The sequence below is a fragment of the Manacus candei genome, unplaced genomic scaffold (genome assembly GCF_025592945.1).
Source record: "Manacus candei isolate 608988 ecotype Guabito, Panama unplaced genomic scaffold, ASM2559294v1 h1tg000126l, whole genome shotgun sequence".
In the NCBI taxonomy this organism is placed as follows: domain Eukaryota; kingdom Metazoa; phylum Chordata; class Aves; order Passeriformes; family Pipridae; genus Manacus; species Manacus candei.
Window position 1 is genome coordinate 1,533,132 of NW_026138174.1, and position 15,058 is coordinate 1,548,189.

General features: G+C 43.4%; 1 protein-coding gene across 1 annotated transcript in view; it reads right to left on the reverse strand.

Annotated features, from left to right (window-relative positions):
- Positions 1-13,536, reverse strand: part of PKNOX1 (PBX/knotted 1 homeobox 1) — a 43,000-nt gene extending 29,464 nt beyond the window's left edge. The window contains exons 1-2 of the mRNA XM_051770844.1: positions 13,414-13,536; positions 2,378-2,458 (exon numbers count right to left, since the gene is read on the reverse strand). The gene's annotated coding sequence lies outside the window, so the exon portion shown is untranslated. The remainder of the gene's footprint in view (positions 1-2,377; positions 2,459-13,413) is intronic.
- Between the last annotated feature and the right edge of the window lie 1,522 nt (positions 13,537-15,058).

Consider the following 15,058-nt stretch of genomic DNA (forward strand, 5'->3'; position numbering starts at 1 on the left):
ATTTTATTTCATAGATGGCAGCTTACAGCCAAGGCAAGGTCTCTGTATTTATAGAGTGAACAAGCACATAGAAAATGCTGTTTTTCTTCCTCCTCAAAAGGCACACGTAATTTCTGACTGTGACACCCAAAGTACAGACCAGACTACCCTCAAAATAAAAGTAGAACAATTGAAATGGTCAACAAAGGAAGAGTAAACACTATTTAATAGTTCTAAACCTGAAGAAGTTCATCATAAAGCACTGTTAAATATAAGATTGTTTGGCTGTGGGAGAAAGATGAAGTTCCTGGTCAGAAATGAGGAAATAGAAGGTGAAACAGTTGTAGAAGAGGAAGAATGTCTTAGAGCTCACGAGGATGTGAGATCATACTGGTGGCAGAAAGAACTACATGGAGAGGGAAGCAACAAAGATGTGTAAACCTGTAAAGATAAGACAAGCTGGACCAACCCTTCCTTCCAGATTTTCATAAGGAAGAGATGTTCCACATCTGGAAGGCCCTCAGGACACACCAAAGAAGAAAGGAGGTGCACAGCTTTGAGCTAGATCCATAGATTACTTCATCTAGAAGGACTTTTCCCCTATTTTGTCCCAGGGGAAATACTGGAAAGAATTCTACATGGGTATATCCTTTATTTCCCATAAGAGCTTCCCCTCTGACTTATAATTACAGCAGAAAAAGATTAAGCTATTAGGCAAGATAGGAACTGATGAGATTTAGTGAAGACAACTACAGCAAATCAAGAAGAACAAATTGAGCTAATCACACACTTAAACTGAGGCAATTAACCGAGGAATTACTTTGGTTCACTAAAAAGAAACATCTCCTCATTACCCAGAAGCGGTAAGAAACAAACTATGCTAAACTTTAAGAAAAGTGACTGAAAAGGTATTTACACATTTGGCTTTTATAAGCTAATTTCAGCTGCAGCACCCAGCTCTCGTTAGCAGACACAGCCCCAGCAGATGTTCACTCTGCAGACAGTGATGCTGGTATCGCTCCCAGATGTTTATCAGTGCCACCCTGCCAGAGCTAATTACTTCCACAGCTCCACCACGGAGCTCACAGAGCACGTGAGCAGTTTCTGATCCTTTTTTTTACATCAAGTCAGGCAGGCCAGTCCAGCCCTGTGTTAAAGGTGGCTATGATGGAAACCAGCTGACTTTGTCCCAGGCACGTTGCTGTGCACTCACACAACCCCTGCTCTTGGCTGACCTGCTCGTGTGGTAATTTCTGGCTCAAGTGTGTTGATTTTCAACTCACAGCAAGACCATCTTTAACCAGCACAGCTATACCTTAGGCCATATAGTATTGGGTATCTGAGGTGAACCTAAGAACATATGACTGCTGGACAACTTAGCTTTCAAAATGCCAATTATTCTTTGTGAAAGGAATCGGGAGTAGAAGGAAAGCTGTGCCTTTGTGTTATAGTCAGAGAGTTACAAATACCAAAAACAACCCGAGGGTGAGTCTGCCAGTCTGCTTCACACAGAACAGAACTAACTCCCATTCTATTTATTTTGAAAGCAAAGCGTGTGGAAAACCCAAGGAAACACTTAAGGTCATGTAACTGGAAGCTGATGCATGAACTGCAATTAGAGACTCCACCAATATCTGTGGTGAAAGGAGCTCACAAAAGCATTGTGTTCTACAAAGCAAAGGGGGGAAAAAAGCAAGCCTTTACTACAATTAGAAGTAAAATGTAAAGCAGGGAGGAAGCTAAATGGAGTAATCATAATTAGAAATGTGGAGATTCTATGCAAGCTGAATATCCGAGAAGAGATTAAAGGTGAGCTGAAACAGGCACACAAAGTGATCACTTAACATACATCACTCCTCACTTGCTCTGCTTACTCCTTTGTAATTAAGAGCAAAGGGACCACCCAGTAACGTTAACATAAGGTGTAAGTAAGCTGTTGGAGTTCAGTGGTATCGTTTTTTAACATATACAAGCTAAAGCAGATGTTTGTAAGAGATATAAATAGTTATGCTTCAGGCTATAAACTAACCACTAACCCTCTTAGGGATGTGAAGAAACTACCCACCAGACTGGTTAACAAGTAATCATTCCTTCTAATTTTCCCTCATACATGTTCCTTTGAAGTCCTTCAGAGAGAACTGGATGACTGGCAGATTCACCACAGCTCTTTTGTTCATTCTTATTTAACTTCAGTCCTGTCACTTGCTACATAACATAAATCCTTACATTCACATACAGAGCTAAAAAGAAACAGAAGTCAAAATAGCAAGTCTTGTTTGACACATGAAAAGCATCTAGAACTGGCTTCACTTTTCAACACAATACATGATGGTATTTGCTTCCAGGGCACACTGTTTTCTAAATGAGATAAAATATTGTCTGTGAGAAAGCTGCTCACCCCTTTCCTTCAATGGGTTGAAGAAGACATGATCTTGTTGCAGCAGAGATGCCACTCACGTACAACGTCGAGGGCAGAAACCTAAAAAACAACAGAAAAATAATCAGAAGAAAAGAACACAGAACAAACTTTTCTAAGACTGAATGTGATTTAAAAAAAATTCTGGTTTATTATGTGGTTCCCTCACCAATTTAAATGAACTGACAGGATTTTTTTTTTTGCATGTTTTGCAAATTTTTTTTTTGCATTGTTAATAACCTCTAATCACACCCGTATGCCCTGCTATTATCTGCACTTTCCCTCATCTTATTACATTCATTCTCCATATTTACCTTTGTGTTTGCTGACACCTCTAACAGAAGGCTCCATGTGGACTAATAACTCACTCACTGTTCAACCTTCATATTTTACTCTATGGCTCAGTGTCTGCCTGCTAAGACTAGACAAGGCACATCCCAAAGATAAAACTACGAAATGCAGACAGGAATAACTCACCAGTGTTGTGAAAATTAAGCACAAAACCAAAAGAGGTGAAAGACCTTTCCCCCCCCCCATTTAAAGTTCCTTCATAATCATTTGAATACATTCCATGGTAAAATCAAAGCATGATCAAGTAATCTACTACATGATAAAAACTAACAGATGATAGGAATGGGCCATTGTTAGGCTCCTGTGTTCTGGGAACACAGGTTCTGCTGCAGGATTATGCAGCAGTTTTAAAAAGCTTTAAAAAAATCACCACTTAAAATGACTCGTATTGTATTTAATAGCACCTGTTTGATACATTGAAGCTACTTTAAAAGAAGCAGTAATGATTGTGACAGCAATGTAGCAAAGATTGTGAAAACATATTTAGAAAACACAACTGCTGAAAAGCATTAAAAAACCATCTCAGGGGAAGTTCCAGGCACCGAGGTTGCACAGAGGCCACCTGAAATGATACAATGGCTAAAACACACAGCTCAGATCTTGCACCAGATTATCTGTTTCTCACAAAGTCCACAACTGCATGAGGACTGGAGTGAAAGTAACTCCAACATTTTTGAAAGCGAGAGGAAGTTGGTATTTGGATTGGAGAACGAAAATTTATGCATGTGTTGGTTTTTAGACAAGTTCATAGAAAAGCAAAATTCTAAGGGCCTGGACACAACCTAGATGCCAACTCCGGTTCATGAAACTTTGTTCTAAACAGAGCAGGGAAGACACTCTGAGAGGTTCTAAGGCAGTATAAATTTCAGCCATTGATAAGAGATTAAACACTGAGCTAGAAGGAGTTTCAGTCCAAAGTGATACATACACCTGGTCTTGAAGACTCAAGGAGCAGATGAGACATGAAAAGTTCTTACCACTTTTCCTTAAACTGTCAAAGAATGGGCTTCTCCCATTTTTGCAGCTTCTCAGTTCTGTTCTGAGAAGACTGTAACCCTCTTATTCCCTTCTTCACACACCATGTATTTTGTATAATTTTGGTATCCATTTTCACCCACCTCAATTTACTGGTCTACTTTCAAATAGAGGACTTCTCACTATTCATATTATCTTCAAAATGTAGGTCACTGCCAGATAAACTGGGATAATTAGATAAAATATCTATTCCTTGCCTCAGACATAAAGGAGAATTACTGCAAATCTGAAAAACCTGTTCCCTTCATTCAGAAACAACTGCAGCAATGAACCAGTGGTGCCACTGCTGCCACTTCTGGTCAGTCAAAAATACTTAATGCATGAAGAAGTAGCTCCTGCCTGCAAAGCCCTCAGCTGAAACTCTGGAAATAGGCAAGTTTCTAGACAGCTTATGAGATATGGAGGGCAGGAAGAAAGAGGTGCTAAAGAAACACAGGCCCAGTGAAAGATGCTGCAGAGGGAAAGGTGTGGCTGAGAAGGAGCCAGGGGACACTGCAGTCATCTTGCCCTCTTCCAAGAGACACTTGACAGCATTTAAGACTACTGTCTACCATAAAACATACCAGACAAGAGAGATCTGAGTTTGCACTTTATGTCTTCTTGCATATCTCAGTGGGGGCAAGAACAGGGAGCAGATACACCTGTGAAAGGATGGAGACAACACCAAGGCACTGTGGAGCCTAAACCAGGAATTCCTCTTGCCAATTTGTGTTTTCCCTCTATTCCTCTTGCTGAAGAGCTTTAAAGTTACGTTATCATAATAAAGATACTTAATTATGAAACCAAAACGAAGGGCAACTTGCTTTGTCTCTTAGAAAGGGAATCACCATTGAGGTTTCTACCACAAAGCAAAATATGAACTTGCCCAGTCAATTATCCAAGAACCCTCTCTTCCATCATTCTCTCACTTTGCACGTCAGCCAGGAAGAAGCAAAGACCTGTGTGTATTAGCAGACATCAAGATCCAGATACATCTGTATTTTTACAGATTCAAATAATAATAATAATAATGAAGAAGTAAGCAGAGTACAGATGACAACATGCCACCCAGGATTCATTCCACCTTTGCTGCAGTAGCTATTGATCTCCATCAACCTGCCCACGAAGAGTCATTCAGTGAAATTAAGACAAACAAATCAATATGAAGTTGATGCAGACAAGTTTATTAAAGCTGTGCTCAATGAGAATGTTCTCCTCATTCAGCAGCAAGGTGGCTTCCATTTCCTCTGTCTTATGTACTTACAAAGTACAGTCATTATTTAGAATATTATACTTTTAAGAAAGATGATGTTCCTGTTCAGGAACATAATACCAGCCTGAGGGAGTTCCATCACACAGATACAGCTACATAGTTATTATACAACAGCTATGCTGTCAATTGCCCTGGGAGTCAAGCCCTAAAAAGCCACAAAACCAATTTTTGGTTGCAGTAAAATGAGATTTACTTTGTGTCACTTTTTTCCCTTTATTGTTTGGTGGTGCAATAGAGTTATTTATATGTTAATCTTAATGAATATGAGATTACATTAAAAAACTGAATGCATATTACACTTTAGGAAACCGAAAACTAAAAATAAATTAAAATCCACAACTAAACTTGAATTTCTGCAGAGATACAGGTTACACTAAAAGCTACCACCAACCTTTCTTAGCATGTAGGATTTTGAATATACATACTACATAGCACTGATTTCATTCAGTAAGATCTCTCCAACACTATATATACTGCTCTGTTGTCTCATTAATCTTTCATAGCATCCTCTTTTCATATCCCCCCATTTCATAACTTAACATGCCACACAAAATATTTATATCACAGACCACCTTCCAAGCATCACCACACGATGTCACACAGCATGACAAACAACAAACTACCTCATTAAAAGACTTGCGTTACTTTAGCAATTCACTCTTTCTGTAAACTCTGCTTTTGGTATATTTAAATCAGGAAATTCTCCTACTTGCAGGAACCAAATACAAAAAAAAAAGTATTATGAAACATGCCACTTTATAAGCTAAAATTGCACATACAGTTAACTGATAAAATGGATATTAAGGATGCATAGATCATATAAATTTCTCAAGGCACAGCAACAGAAGTAAAATTAAGGACATCTGGGTCTTGTGAGGAACTCCAGCTCCTAATTCTGCACACACCCTTTGTGTGCACACCGACATATTTCTTGGGAAGTGGTACATAATCATGGTTTATGTTCCTGGTTCATGTCATCACCAATTTACCACAGCACTTCTTAACAACAGAGACAAGAAAGATGAGGAATCCTACTCAACTCAGTCACAAAATAATGTCACCTCAGTATCCCAGGTATCCTGCCCCCAGGTAGCTCTTGGCATTACAGGAGGAAATCCTCAGGTTGCTCTCCTACCTCCTCCAAAATGAAAAACCTCATTCTTCTGACTATCAAAAGATTCTCAAATTCAAGAAACTTCCTGCACCATCTCAGTTTCCCCTGCCCAATTCACACTGTAATTTGACCCTGCTTTATTAGCTCCATAAAGTAAGGAATTATGGGGACTAAGCAGCAATTTTGGCAAGAGAAAAACAAAAGTCGGGGGAAACGAAACCTCCTTTAATTGCTCCAAGACTCCTGAGGGATTAGGGTATGAGGGAGCAAAAATATTTCCCATCACTCCCTCATCCATCACCAATATTCACATAGTAAGCAAAGATTCCTTTCTTTCTGTCTTCTTAACACTGCAAACTAAAGGACTTTTCATGGTTCCAGCGTGTGAATCCTCACATTCACATCATGAATCCTCACACATATTTCTTGTAACATGACAGAGAAGGAATTTTTGCCCCCTGGCTTTTACCCAGTGTGCTGTCATAACATTTTGGACACAAAAATCAAGAACACAGTGCCTAGAGAGGGTGGCACTACAAAGACTATGAACACCTCTCACATACCAGAGGACGTGTATCAGCAGTTCCACAGCTGGAACTGATCCTGGTGCAACTGTCTTACTTAATGATATTTAATTACTTTTTCAAAAAAAATTCCATTAAGAAAAAAGAAAAAAAAAAGAAAAAAAGAGAGAACTCCACCCTCCATATCTCCCTGGCATTCCACACATGGATAAACAACAAGGTTGCTTATATACTAGACACAATTTCATCCCTTTGCCATTGAAGCCTTTGGAATATCCACACAAGCTTGCAGTGAATCTCCTGCTTTTGGAGACACTCATAGAACCATATCCTGCCAGACAAATTAAGTCAAAGCAACAGGAAATCCTATTTTAATCATGATTTGCATCAGCACCCAATAAACTATGACCGAAGTTAATCTTGTTTTGTGTTTATATTTTGTGGTTTCATGAAGAAGACACAGAATAACCACCAGTCTCACTGCCTTTATTGCTATTGAATACTTTACAATGTTAGCAGTTTATGTAAACATATGTTTTGCTTTCCAACATTTTTATTATAAAATCATAAAAGTTTCCAAATACTCGTTCTGTAAAAGACTGAATTCCTAACACTATTGAAGTACAGTTGAAGGATGAAGAGGAGTTTTATTTAAATAATAACTGCATTTAAAATGGACTTTGGATATTGAATGGGTAAGAAAATCCCCTCTATGCATTTTTGGCATTTAAACACTTCATCAAGATCAAGATGTTGCATTATCAACTATTTCATTTTTATGTCCTTTATGATTTCAGGAAAACAACCCCATTAATGAATCAAGCATTGACTTGGACCAGTGAATAAATTGAGTCACATCAAATCCTAGTCCAGTAACCCTCTGTCAAATCCAGTTCCAATCCACCACTAACTTTTCCAGAACCTTCCCTGTTTTCACTCTTAACATTTGGTAAAACCTGAACAACTTTGTTTTGCTACTAAGTTTAGGCCCTAAAATAAACTGTTATTTTCTTTTCAAAATGGTGATTAAATAAAAATCCTTCCTTTCCTGCCCCACTCTGTTTCCCACCTCTCCCCAAACATCAGCCCTCATCCCACCAGGAGCAGGACTGCTGCCTAAGTGTTCTGGGGTTGGGGGAGAAGTACAGGTAAAGAAAGACTATTAGGATTAAATTTATCCATCCTCTACTGCTGTGGGACACATCATGTTACCCACTTGGTCCAGAGGATGACTGCACAGTCAAGGGACATGCAAGGACCAACAGGCAGGAAAACACCCATGTTACATGGAATATTCAGATAATTTAGTTAATAAATCTTTGTCCAGTAACATACATCAACCAGGTTTTCCAAGAGCTTATGATTTGTTGAAGTTTCTCAAGGAACAGCCATATGCTCCATGTGAATGCTGACCTTCTCTCTCTCCAATGCCAAATTCCAGAACTCAACTCTTAAGTAAGAAGCATCCCCCTTTCCTTTAAATTAACATATTTACTTTCTCTTAAAGTAATTTTCAAGGTGCTGAGTCATTTAAACTTGCCAGAATAACCCTGCTCAAACATATTCACCACGGTACATTTCAGTATGACAAAGAAATAAGCCATTGAAAACAACACCTCAAAATAACAATAAAAAATAACCAGGCAATCTTACTTTTGGTATTGCTACTATCATGGCCTGGAACACACAAAAATGGGTTAGAACACGTAAATTAGGTGATTATAGACTGACCTGGAAGTTCAGGTTCTTTAGTTACAAAGAACAAGCAACAGAGCACTCACATTTTCGTTCTCCAGGCACGTTAGACATGTAAAAAGCTCCAATTTTTGTTCTGTAATTGCCTCTGTTTCCTTTGAATATAAAAGGCTTGGACTTTATTTTTCAGTAAGCATGCTAATATCCTTTTCCCTTTGCTTTGTTTGCTATGTGATTTGAAAAAAGCCAAGCAGGATGTGAAGTAGAGCCACATTTCCTAGCTTCTTCAGTCCTCAAGAAAAAAAACCACAGGCAATTCCAAAAGCTCACCAATAAAATATAAATTGGAATGTGTTAGCTTTAAAAAATGGATCCCTCTTTTATTACACCAGCAGTAATCTGCCATATTGTCCTACTTTTTGTCTGAATTTCCTGCGAGCTGCAGAAGAGACAGTTGCGGCCCCCTGGGCACAGCCGGGCCAAGGGACAGTCTGTGATTATCACAGTCAGCTCCCATTTTTGAATATCACCTTCTGACTCTCTGTTTACTTGAATGGCCTTCAGGTTTAACAGCAAATACCTTTTATACACCTGTGTAGAAAACAATGGGAACACCATGGTCTGGAGCAGCTGCCGTATTAAAACCCAAACAGTGTGTTCCTACGAAGGACGATAACCAACCGTGTGACGACAAGAAGAGCTAAGCTTTATTTCCATTCTAACACTGAAATTTCCCTTTCAGTGACACACATGATGTGGTATACCCATGCTGCTGGCAGGGCAACCAAGTTACTGCCCCTCACCAACTTCATAAAAACGTGGCACTGCTCCATAACAACAAAATTTGCGTCTCCAGATCTGCGGTGCCATTATTTTATTTCCTATCCCACCCCCAGTTCCACTTGATGAATCCTGTGTCCCACAGTTCTGGCAGGAAACAACCTCAGTGAACAAAGTGAAGAACCTGCTACAAGAGTGAATATTTCAGCACTCAGTTACCTTGGGGAGATCTATAATGGTCTGGGTAAAATATTTTGGTAACATCTGGCACCAAGTAAGCAAATGAAAGAACTCTATCAGCAGCTTTTTCTCCTTGCTCTTGGAATCCTCTTGCTTGGAAGAGCAGTAAGTTGCTTTACATTTTGTACAGCACTGAGCTGTGGTAAAACACCCCCCAGAGAATTCTCATTTTTAAACCTACAGACTCTTTTAACAAGTGAGACTAAAGTAACCAGCTGCTGCTGAGAGAGAAGTAACATTTGTAGAATTTTAAATTTAACACACCAAAAAAAAAAATGAATTCAGTCTTAGTTACACCAAAATAAAAATATTAATCTGCTTTACTGTAAGCTTTCACATATGTGCCAGTTTTGCAGAGGCAACATTTGGCTCCCAGACCACAACATAATATTCTGAAATACAATTTGAGTTGCTTCATTCAGGACATTAACAGGGCCATTAGAACAGGCAGTTCCACCACCACAGCAGTGGTTCTGTGGATCATTCATCCTTGGCCACTAACACAGGGCTTAATAACACCAAAGAGTTACTCCTTTCCAGGAAATTGAACTGCTCCTAAACACTTCCAAACTTGCTGTGGTAGCAATTAGAATTATCAGGGCTTTATTGGAGTATTGCATTTACAGCACAGAGAAAGGTATCAGAGAAATATAATAGGAAAGCAAAATTCTGAAGAAAAAAGTACAGCTTCTAGAAGACATATCTATTTTATGAGACCAAAGTATGTAAAATAAATTTAAACTTATATTTCATTAATTCTAAACTCCTTTCAGTCCTACTAATGGAAGACTGCAAGGACTCAGTTTTAAAATGTCATTTTTACATAACCCAAATATTTAGAATTGTATTGAGATTAAGAGTACAAATCAAGGCTGTAAATTACTTAATATCAGACTGACTTTTTACATGCCAAAGTGGAATTTCCAAACACAAAATAAAATCCCGACCAACTCCAACAACAACATACACAAAATTTGAAGAATCCTCAGTTTTCCTATCAGCACACAGGAAATATAGTAACAAGAAAAATTTCAGTCCAGCAAAAACTATGATAATAGGACCCACTTCTTACATGAGACAGGTATTAATACTGAATTTATGTAGAGGATACTCAAGCACAGATTAAAAAAAAAAAAAAGCATGGCCCAAACCCACTCGGGAGATCAATGAGAAATGATATGAGGTCTCCAAAATATCAGTGCAGTGCCAACAGCCTCTACACTTCCCTGTGACTGAAGCACACTGAGCTCTGCCTTTCACCACTTAACAGGAGATTACCTTAAGAAGACACAGTGAAACCTACATTGAAGTTTTCCTGGGGATACTTTAATCATAAGATGGCAAGAAAATATGACAAGAAAATACATCAAGGGGTAACAGTCAGCACTAAAAATATACCGTACAGTTTGTAAATTAAACTGAAGATAGAACATACATGAAGAACACCATCAGAATTACTTATTTTGAATATGTGAAATATTTCGGGGCTTTTTCCTCAGAAACTTATGAAAACTTGAATGTAACGATTCTGTGAGTTATCCTCAGAAAAGGGTAACTCTGCAATTTTATCTGACGGGAAAAGCACTTCAAATGCATTTGCTGTTGCTTGATACTGTAGCAGTGACACGGTCTGGAAATACACGGAGGGATTTCTGATACAATCACAACAACTTGTTTCCTTGTTCAGTGTAATCCATAAAATTCACAGGTGCACTGACAGGGACTAACCAGGACTCTATCCAGCTGCAGAAGCCATCTCACTTTAACCACACATGTAACTAAAGGGATATAACCCCATAAGCACAGGCAGATCATAAACAGATTATATCCCACAGAGGAAAGGGAACAACCTGTAAGTGTATCCACAGGACAGAGAACAGCAAGATGTGTGGATCTCTTAAGCTTCAGTTGTTAGGATTTCCCTCATCAAACAATCTACACTGGTGAAACTTTGTGCACAGCACGCTCAAGAATAAAATCAGAAACTTCGTGCATGTTTTTTTGGTAAAAACTAAGAAAGAAACTGTTAGCTTTAAAAAACAAAAAGCAATTAAATGAGACATTTAGCACACGTTGAAAATTATGTATACCCTTCTGCTATTCTCCACAGGATCCTGGCCCAAGTGTTTTCCAACATCCAGGACATATTGCCCATCCTCCCTATTCTTGAGATGTGTTTAATGGAATGCACAAATCATATTCCAAAGAGGGGTAAGGAAAAAAATTAGTCTTGCCTGGGCTGCTTGTAAGTTCATGTGAAAAAAAAAAAAAAAAAAAATTAAAAATGTAATTCATTGCAAGGCACAAAAATTTTTTTAAGGGTGTCATACCAGATCTAGTCTCATATTAGGATGAAATTGTTTACTGTGAGGATGGTGAGGTACTGGCACAGGTTGCCAAGAGAAGTTGTTCATGCCCCATCCCTGGAAGTGTTGGGATGGACGGGGGCTTAGAGGAACCTGGTCTAGTGGAAGGTGTCCACGGCAAGGGGTTGGAACTGGATGATCTTTAAGGTCCCTTCTAACTCAAGCCATTCTGTGATTCTCCCTCCCAAAATCACACTCATCATTTACTTACACACAACTGCAGAAAGGGACACAAAACTATTTAAAAAAAAAATTAAAAATACTGTGACTGTGTCTCTAAAATTACACTATATGTCACCATTTAAGAAAAAAAGAAAATGTTTAATATTTTTTTTAAAAAAACCCACAACAACAAGCTACACAGAGAAATATCACACAGATGTGTTAAGTACTTATACTGTTATATTGTTAATTGTCAGACTGCCGTGGCGGGAATGAGGGAAAGCCATGGAGTACTCCATGGAGACCCGGGACATGTGGCTAATTGAGGCGATACTTCAGGACAAAACCAGCGCTTGATTTATTGTTGTTTACACACATCGCAACCCGGGGCCTCTGGGCAGTGTCAAACCTCAGCTCCTAATCGCGGCCGCGTAAACACTCGGGAACCCCCGCCCGGGTGTCAAGGGGCTGTCTGCCCATAACCGAGCCGGGAGACAGCGGGGTCACACCGAAAACGGGATAAAAACAGGGGGAGAAACCAACACCGCCACGAGCAGGCTCCGCTTTCTATGGATCGCGGACGGGGGGGAGCATCCCCAAAATCGGGGGCTGGGGGCACCTCCTGCATCCCCTTCATCCTCCTCCCGCGGCAGCGCAGGTGCGGAGGGAGGGAGGGATGGAGAGAGAGGGAGAGGAGGAGAGAGGGAAGGAGGAAGAGAAGGAGGGAGGGAGAAAGAGAGGGAGGAGGGAAGGAGGAGGGAAGGAAGGAAGCAGCTGCCGCGGTCGGAGCCCCCGGTGCGGCCCGGTGGGGCCCGGGGCGGCGGCGATGGGCGGCGGCGGCGATGGGCGGCGGCGGCGATGGGGACCGCGGAGCGCCCCCCGTTCCCATCGCCGCCCCCCCTCCAGCCCCTCCAAGGAGCGGCCAACACGGCGCTGCCCCTTTAAGCATCACGTCGCCTCCTCCTCCTCCTCCTCCCTCACCCCCCCATCCCATCGCCCCCTCTCCTCCTCCTCCTCCTCCTCCTCCTCCTCCTCCTCCTGCTCTTCCTCCTCCTCCGCGCGGACCCGCGCGCGCTCCCGCGTCCTCCCCTCCTCCCCGCGCGCGCGCCCCCGCCGGGACACAACGGGCGCACCGCGGCCCTTTCCAGAACCTTCCTCGCTCCGCTTCCCCCCCACCACACACCCCCGCCTTCCTCCCCCCGTCTCCTTCCTTCCCTCCCTTCCCCTCCCCGCGCCCGCCGCCACCGCCCCTTTAAAACCCCCCGTTCCGCTACGGGCGGCGCAGCCCCGTCTCTCCCTCTCTCTCCCTTCTCCTCCCCCCCCCACCCCCACCGTCCCTCCCCCCTCCTTCTCCGCCGCCGCCGCCGCTCTCCCTCTCCCCGCTTTTTTTCCACCCCTCCGGGGAAGCCGCTCTGGCGGCTGCCCGTGCGGCGGGCGCGGCGGCGGGCGCGCCGTGATGGACGGCGGGGCTGGAGCGGGGTTTGAGTGACAGCGCCTACCTCGGGTGCCAATCTTCGTCACACTGACAAGCGGCTGCAGCAATCGGGACCCGCACCGCCGCCGCGCGCGTCACCGCGCGCCGCCGCTCCCGCCCAATCGCCGCCCGCGCCGCCCCGCGACGACGCGCCGCGCCCTCATGCATATTCATGAGCGCGGGGGGGGGAAAGGGAGGGGGCTCGGGCGCACCGCCCACTCCGCGTTGGTTAGCGGTCGGGAATATTAATGAGGGGGCGGGGTTACGTCGGAGCCACGCCCCCTCCTCACCCCTGTGTGAGGCGGGGAGGGGGTGAAACCATTGCTGGCGGCGGGGGGGGGAGGAGGGAGGTACCAAGTGGCTCCGCCATGAGGGAGAGGCGGCGGCCGCCATGGCGGGGTCCTGTTGCCTTTCCCCTCTACTCGCCCTGGGGTCGCCTCAGGGGGCACTCCCCGGGCTCGGCAGAGTTCCCTGCCTCCCTGCGGGTCACCCCGCCTTGTGAGGGACCCTTGCCTCCCTGGTTGGGGCTGCGGGTCACCCCGCCTTGTGGGGAGCCTTGCCTCCCTGGTTGGGGCTGCGGGTCGCCGCACCTTGTGGGGTTCACCCCGCCTGTGTGGGGTTCACCCCGCCTTTGTGGGGTGTCCCCCGGGAGTATCGGCCCCGAGGAAGTGCCGAGTGTGCGGGACCTGTCGCGGTGGGGGCTCCGCAAAGGCTGTCCCAGAAAGTCGGGGGGAGGTTCTCGGCTGCCGGGTGTGGGGTGAAAGTGCCCGGCAGAGCCTTGGGACCCTTCCAGCCCCGAACCCGCGCCCCCCTGCTACTCCAAACACCCCCAAACTGCGCGGTCTGAGTGAGGGCGGACCCTGTACTATCCCTCAGGATCCTGCTCCGTATCCAGCCCATGGATCGGGTCCTCTCCGTGGACCGGGTCCTGGTTAGGTCCTCCTACACTCCCCAATAAAGCTGCTTGCTGGGCACACATGACTTTTCTTGTACTGAAAAATCCACTTGGAAGAAACCACCGCTATCACAGCTCCATCCCTCATGAGTTACCATGTTCAACATTCCGCCTTTCCCCCAAGCTGTTCCTAAGGAAGGGGCAGGAGAGCAGCAGGAATGTGGTTTCAGACAGGTGCCCTGTGGCTTGGCCGTTCTGCTGTTGGGATATTTAAAAAGTTTCTCTGCTGTGCAAAAGGGCTTGAATGCCTTTCAGTGGTGTCACAGGTGATCTGTTGTCTCCACCTTGTTCCTCACTCCCAAGACTTCTGAAAGATCGTCTTCGCAACCCCTTGCTGTCCTTGAGGGCAGAGGTTGTCGAGGGGACAAAGAAGCCGACACATACAGACCAAATCTCATCTTAGGAAGCTCAGTTTAAAACCAAAGCAGGCTTAGTTTCATGTTTTGTAGCCCTTCTGCACAACAGCAACTGTGAATCTACTTGATCCTGTACCCGGTAAACTGGGAATACCCTACCTTTTTTCATGGTTAATGCCACTCTTCCTGATGGTTTTACAGTAGCAAGTGACCTGTTTTGTTTTTTTCTTTAATATATAACACTTTCCTGGGCCAGGCCACTTTTTAAAAATCTGGGTAATAGTTTGGCAATAGAAACAGCTACTTAAATGTTCCTGTAAGCCAGGTCTGCCCTCAGTGCTGTGCACATCACTGCTGTG